This window comes from Juglans regia, chromosome 6 (assembly GCF_001411555.2).
Source record: "Juglans regia cultivar Chandler chromosome 6, Walnut 2.0, whole genome shotgun sequence".
NCBI lineage: Eukaryota > Viridiplantae > Streptophyta > Magnoliopsida > Fagales > Juglandaceae > Juglans > Juglans regia.
In genome coordinates this window covers 30732882-30740203 of record NC_049906.1, presented here as the reverse complement: position 1 = coordinate 30740203, position 7322 = coordinate 30732882, and the positions used below count along the sequence as shown (strand labels likewise).

Here is a 7322-nt window from a genome sequence, read left to right as displayed (position 1 = left end):
GAGCTCAAGGAGTTTAAGGATGAGCTGTAGGAGTTATTGGAGAAGCGCTTTATTCACCCTAGCGTGTCACCATGGGGAGCACTAGTCCTCTTTGTGAAGAAGAAAGACGGATCATTATGCCTTTGCATCGATTATAGAGAACTGAATGGGGTGACCGTTAAGAATTGATATCCATTACCACATATCAATGATCTGTTCGATCAACTTCAAGGAGCACAGGTGTTCTCAAATATTAATCTCCTTTTAGGATGCTACTAGTTGAAGATTAAGGCAGAAGATACTCCTAAGACTGTGTTTAGGATAATGTATGGGCATTATGAATTTCTAGTAATGTCCTTCAAATTGACTAATGCTCCAGTGGATTTTATGGATTTAATGAACTGTATATTCCAATAGTATGTCGACCAATTCGTTATCATATTTATTGAAGATATCCTTTTTTATTCTAAGAGCCTAAAGGAGCATGCACTGCACCTAGAAGCGGCTCTACAAATTTTAAGGGAGAAGAAATTGTATGCCAAACTGACTAAATGTGAGTTTTGGCTACAAAAGATTTCTTTCCTTAGCCACATATTGTCAAAAGATGGGATCTCTGTGGATCCATCGAGGGTCGAGGCAATTTTAGAATGGCCTAGACCTAAGACAATCCAAGAGATCAGGAGCTTTTGGGTCTTACGGGATATTACTGGAGATTTGTCGAAGGGTTTTCCCGCATTGCAGTACCCATGATAAAGCTCACCAGGCAAGGGGAGAAATTTATACGGACTGAGGAGTGTGAGAAAAGCTTCCAAGAGTTGAAAGAGAAGCTTGTGATGACGCATGTTCTAACTACACCTTTGGGTACATGTGATTCCGTAATATATAGCGACACGCCACACCAAGGGTTGGAATGTGTCCTAATGCACCACAGGAGAGTTGTAGCGTATGCCTCACGCCAACTCAAGGATTATGAGCACAACTACCCAACCCACGACCTAGAGCTAGCAGCAATTATTTTCGCCTTAAAGCTTTGACAACATTACTTGTACAGGAGCGTTGTGAGATCTACATGGATCACAAGAGTCTCAAATATTTCTTCACCCAGAAGGAATTAAATGTGAGACAACACAGGTAGTTGGAGTTGATAGAGGATTTTGACTGTACCATCAACTACCATCCCGGCAAGGTTAATGTTGTAACGGATGCCTTCAGTAGGAAGTTTTCTTCTGGTAACCTAGTGAGCATGTACACCCCTCACAAATTCATTCTCCTAGCCATGGAGAAGCTAGGAGTGGAGATGGTGAGGGATGTATAGGCGAGGTTAAGTACCCTGGTTCTTAGTTTGACTGTATCGGACTAGATTAAAGTTGCTAAGAGTGAAGATGTCAGCCTCCTGAAGATCAAGACAGAGGTTTCAGAAGGGAAGTAGCTCGCCTTTATGGTTTTTTTGAAAATGGATCCCTGCGGTTCGAAGGGAGACTTTGTGTACCAGCAGAGAAAGAATTACGGGATCTACTATTGAGGGAGACACACAGGTCTTTATACACAGTGCATCCGAGTAGCACCAAGATGTATCGAGACCTGAGACAACATTATTGGTGGTGCTGAGTGAAGAGGGATTTATCTAATTTTGTAGCTCAATGTCTGACGTGCCCAATGGTTAAGGCCAAGCATCAAAGGCTTTCAGGAACACTACAACCATTACCAATCCCAATTTGGCCATGGGATGAGATTAGCATGGACTTCGTGATAGGATTCCCTAAAGCCCCGGGCGGACAAGACTCGACATGGGTGATCGTCGATAGGTTGTCCAAGACAGCTCATTTCATCCCTATTCAGATGACCTATTCAATGAGCAAATTAGCAGAACTGTAGGTCCGAAAGATAGTCAGACTACATAGGGTTCCATCCAAGATCGTGTCGCATTGGTATTCGCAGTTCACATCAATGTTTTGGAGGAGTGTGCAAAAGAATCTAGGGATTAGTATTCTAAAGGGAAGCTCCCATGAAATGGGTGATGAGGTTTGGAAAGATAGGCAATCTAACTCCCAGATTACTGGTCCGTTTGAGATCCTGGAAAGAGGAGTAGTGGCTTACAGACTAGTACTCAATCCACAATTCTCAGCCATGCACAATGTATTTTACATCTCAATGCTTCGTAAGTATATGTATGATCCCTCCCATGTGACCAAGTACGCGCCCTTCAAGTACACAAGGATTTCTCCTATGAAGAAGCACCAGTTCAGATCCTGGATTGGAAGGTACAAGTGCTCCACGGCAAAACAATTCTGATGCTCAAAGTGTAGTGGAACCACCACACCGATCAAGAGGCGACGTGGGAGCGTGAGGATGGTATGAGGGAAAAGTATCCCTCCCTTTTTGCTCTGAAGTACGTTCAATCTCAAGGATGAAATTGTTTTTAAGGGGGGTAGACTTGTAATACCCGAATCCTACTACGTAGGTCCTTACGTCATTTTATTAATTCCTTAAGTTAAATATTTTGAGATAAAGATTTTTATTACTTTCAATTATTTTATTTTAAGATGAGTATGCTTTATTTTTTTAAAATATAATTTATTAAAATAAATCAAGGGTATTATTTTTAAGACTTTGAAATATTTTCACTTAAGCCCTTTAATTTTATCTATTTAAAAAAATGGCCCAATTATTCTCTACCATTGGATTGGTAGGTGAAAAGCATCCATAAGGTGGATGGATCTCCACCATCCATCTTCCAAGCTTATATGATAAGTTTTGACCAAAGAGAGTAATTCTCTTTCCACCCGTATTAGGCTTCTAAGGTAAGCCATCAAGCCCTTTGACCCATAAGCTTCCTAAGGAAGCCATTGACTTCACTTTTCCTCCCACCCATCGTCCAAAGCAAAGGAGAAGAAGAAAAAAAAAAACAAAATAAATCCTAAAGCATTCTACCCCTTTACCCGTCAACCCTCACCCAAGAGAAAAGAAATAAATTTTCACTCCCTTTAAAAGCAAGCTAAAGCCTATCCTCTCTTCTTCTCCTCTCTTTTATTCTTCAAGAAACCAAACTCCTTTCATCATCTTCAAGCTTATGACTCCATAGCAAGGTAAGACAACCATTAATCCTTTTCCTTGGTGTATTTCAAATTTAGCCATGGTTGATCAAGTGGGTTTTCTTTTGATGATTTTTTATGTTTCGGTTTCAGGGTTTAAAACAGTGATATCGTGTTACTCTATTTTAAAGCCCATTGTTGAGAATTTCCAGTTTTTATCTTCTAATGTCCACAACCCAAAGTGAGCTTGAAGCCTATGAATTCTTAACTACTTTTCATGTAAACTTTTAAAATAGTCTTTCTATGGACAACTAGTATGTCTTAATATTTAAGTTATTTCTCTTGTAAGTTGATGTGAGTAGTAGTCATCGGGTTAATGCTAAGTATATAGGAGGGATGTTAGATTGTAGTATTGTGGCTTTCTCTTTTAAATGGAGGGCTAAAGAATATTGTATGAGTATTAACACGCTTATGCCATTTATTGGAATAGGACCTATATTGACGTTGGAAGTATCAATGAGTATAGAGGTAAGTAGCTATGACCATAATTCTTATACCAAGTTCTATTTATGAAAGGATGCCTCTCTCTCTCTCTTATTGCAAATGTTCTTCTAAAGAAAAGAGCAAATGAATATAGTACGTACAAGCCCTTTCTTGATAGCCCCTGTTAAGCACCCTATCGATTATAATTGTGTGTATGTGTATAAGGTAATGCATGTACGTAGGCTCTAAGTCATGAGGTTTTCATACATGCTCTCTCAATAAACCTATTGATTATTCCTATATGCAGTATAGTATGAAAATGTATATTTTTCATAAAAATGCATGTGCATCGAAGTAAGAAAGATGATGAAAATGTTTTGATTGCAAAAGAAATGAAATGAATGTCTCATGCCTTATGCTTCAAGTGATGCTTTAAATGAGTTTTAAAATGCCCCTTTGAACTTATGCTTTTAAATGACGCAAAGCAAGTGTTTTAAAATGTTCCCACGAACTGATGCTTTAAATGACGCGAAGGAAACATTTTAAGATGTCCCTATGAACTGATGTTAAATTGTCCCTATGAACTGACGCTTTATGGATGCCATGAAAAATGATGTTCAAACTCATGCTTTTAAAATGATGTTCTTTTCATGAATGCATTTTTAAATGAAAATATGATGTTTAAGTTCATGCTTTTAAATGATGTTCTTCCATGAATGAACTGTTAAATGAAAAAGACAAATGACTGACACGAATGAAAAAAAGAAATGACTGAATGAATGAATGTTTTATTGTATGAAAATACGTAACGGCCATATGAATTAAAAGGGTACCAAAAGAATGTTCAGATTGCAATTTTGGGTAAGTAGTACTTGTAGTGCACCCAGTGTTGTCTGCTAATTAAAAGGGATTCCCAACTTGCAGCCACGGACAGAATCCAGGTCCAAAGGAAGACCGCTAACCCCAACACACGGGGCATAATAGTGTGTACTGGCCAAAGAAAGTGAAATATGAAAGTATAATTATATCTTAAAATGTTTATGCATGAAAGCATAGCTATTTCTTAGAATGTTTATGCATGAAAGTATGGTTTATTTCTTAAACTGTTATGCATGAAAGCATTGTCAAGAATTAGCAAAATGTTTATATATGCATGTTTTCAAAAGAAAAGAATAGATGCCTAGTATGTTCATTGCATGGTGTACTACTTACTGAGCATTCGACTCACTTTTGTTTTAAATGTTTTAAACGTCCAGGTAATGATGAAAGGGCTGGGGAGCAAGGCATTGCTGCAGAGAGAGAGAGAGAGAGACGCTTAGGATCTTCCCTAACTAGAACAATTATGTTACGGATGATGGGTTATGTTTATGTATAAACGTTTTATGTGGGATGGACTCTGAGAGTCTCTTATGGATGAATGTTCGAATAGAATGTCTATCAGGTGTTCCCTTTATTAGATTAGAAATTTAGAGTTCAAGTGTGTCATGTTCATGCCGATCGCATGTTATTAGAAAAAAAAAAAAAAAAAGGACAGGTATGTACGTCGCAATCCCGCCCTTCCCGGGACGGGGTTGTGACAAGTTTGGTATCATAGCAAAGGTTATAAGGTCCTGTAGACCTTAGGGATGAACTAAGTTGAAGTGCTCTCTCTAAAGTATGACAATCTCTGCAGCAAGTTTAAAAGGAATTTTCTTATGGAGTATCATGAATTATGTTAGAATGATTGCAAGTCATGCACATTTGATTCCCTTAGACCCAAACCCCCCTCCAACGTTGGCTTGCGTAGCTTGGACCATGAATATCATTTTTTTTTTTTTTGCCTTCCCATTTACATCTCCCCATAAAAAAGTAGATAAAATAGAATTCGATTTCTTCAAGGTCACCATTGGCACGTTAAGAACTGCTAGCAAACGAGTAGCCATACAGGATAGCACATGCTTCAATAGAATCAGCTGACCCCCGTGTGATAAAATTTTGACTTTCCATCTCGCCACCTTATCACGATACTAAAGGAAGCCCCTTGTTAACAAGCGGTTCAAGTGATCTAGCTGTAATTCGATCAGATACTAAAGCAACCTCTAGGTATGTTACCGGAAATAAGCCTTCCACAAATCCCGAGTTCCTCCACAATTCATGCCTTCTCGGCAAACTAATATGTTTAGAAGCATAAAGTGCTGATTTTTCCTTGTTAATTATTTGCCCTGACTAGTTCTCATATATCTCCAAAGTTTTCATCAACATTCGTAAAGACAGTGCATCACCATTAGCAAACACCAAAAGATCATCCGCATAAAGTAGATGTGAAACCAAAGGCTCCCCCACCGGATGATAGAACATTCCAATATGCCCTTCCTCAAACTTCCTTCTTAGGAGACTAGATAAAATTTCCTCCATCACAATAAACAAATAAGGTGAAATGGGGTCTCCTTAATGCAAACCTCTAGAAGGTTGAAAGAAACCTTTGTACGATCCATTCAATATTACCGAAAACCAAGGAGATTTCACACACTCTGCGACCAACATGCAAAATTTATTAGCAAAACCAAAACCAGCAAGAACTTCTAAAAGAAAATCCCAATGAAATCTTTCATATGCCTTCGCCATATCTATTTTCATCATAATATTTTCGCCTTGATTTTTTTTATGTAACGACTGACCCATCTCCTAAGCAAGAGTAATATTTTCAAAAATACTGCGCCCGGGAATGAATGCTCCTTGTTCCTGCTAAATCAACTTAGGCAACAACTTTTTCATCCTTTTAATGAAAATCTTTGAAAAAATTTTACAAGCTCCAGAACAAAGGCTTATGTGTCTAAATTTATCAAAGCATTTTGGATCCAGCACCTTTGGAATATAGACAATGTAAAAGGACGAGTAAAGCCTTGGTAATGCCCCTCCATTAAAAAAATCTCTTGCATAATAAAGTTACATATCACATTAAGTCACATCAATTTAATTTTATTGGAATATCATGATATCCTTTGGTTAATGGAGTAAGGACTCTTTAAAATTTAATTTTGCTAACACATCAATTGATGTGACTTGATGTGATATGTGTGTCATGATATTCTTTGGTTAATGGAATAAGGACTCCTTAATCATCAATTGATATGCTTATGCTATGCAATTCTTTAATTTTGTCTAAAAAATTCGAACAAGTCACGTCAATTTATAAATATGATTTTTTTTTTATAAACATAACCCTTTAGAAATAATAAAAATAAAAATAAAACCATGTATAAGAAAGTAAGAATATCATGATATCTTATTGGGAAATCTCGAAATAGTCCCTTAGGTTTTTAAAATTTCTACTTTATTTGTTTTTTGGAAAAATCTCTTAGAAAACTCAACATTAAGTCCCTTTTTTCCAAAAAACTAAATAATTAACTCATAGACAACTCATCATGACATTATTTCTTGAAAGAAAAAGAAAATAAAAGAAAAGGAAGTCAAAATTCTCGTCAATTTAAACACTTAAATGTTCGGTCTATGCCAAAGCTCAATGAAGATGTAAATACCATAGATTTACTATTGGGAAGCAGCACATTAAAAGATTAGAGAAGTGTTATAACTGTTAAGAGATCCTACAAAAGTAAACTCATAAACTGATATAGATTTGGGTATTACGTTAGATTTACTTTACAATAAAAGTACATTTATAATCTAATGTATCATGTCAAGTTACAATAGTTTGTGAGTTTATTTTTACGTGATCTTTTTATGTATAATGCATTCTCTAAAAATTAATTCAGGATCGGATTTTTTTTTAAAGAACATTAATTTATTATATAATTTATGTTAATTTTGGGCAACACCCTTTAATTGTGG

At 36.7% G+C, this 7322-nt stretch overlaps 1 long non-coding RNA gene across 1 annotated transcript; it reads left to right on the top strand.

Annotated features, from left to right (window-relative positions):
- Positions 1 to 2968: 2968 nt before the first annotated feature.
- LOC118348795 lies at positions 2969 to 4791 on the top strand. The gene is made up of 3 exons (XR_004801802.1): positions 2969 to 3065; positions 3502 to 3539; positions 4751 to 4791. It is a non-coding gene; the product is annotated as an uncharacterized LOC118348795 (long non-coding RNA).
- The last annotated feature ends 2531 nt before the right edge of the window (positions 4792 to 7322 follow it).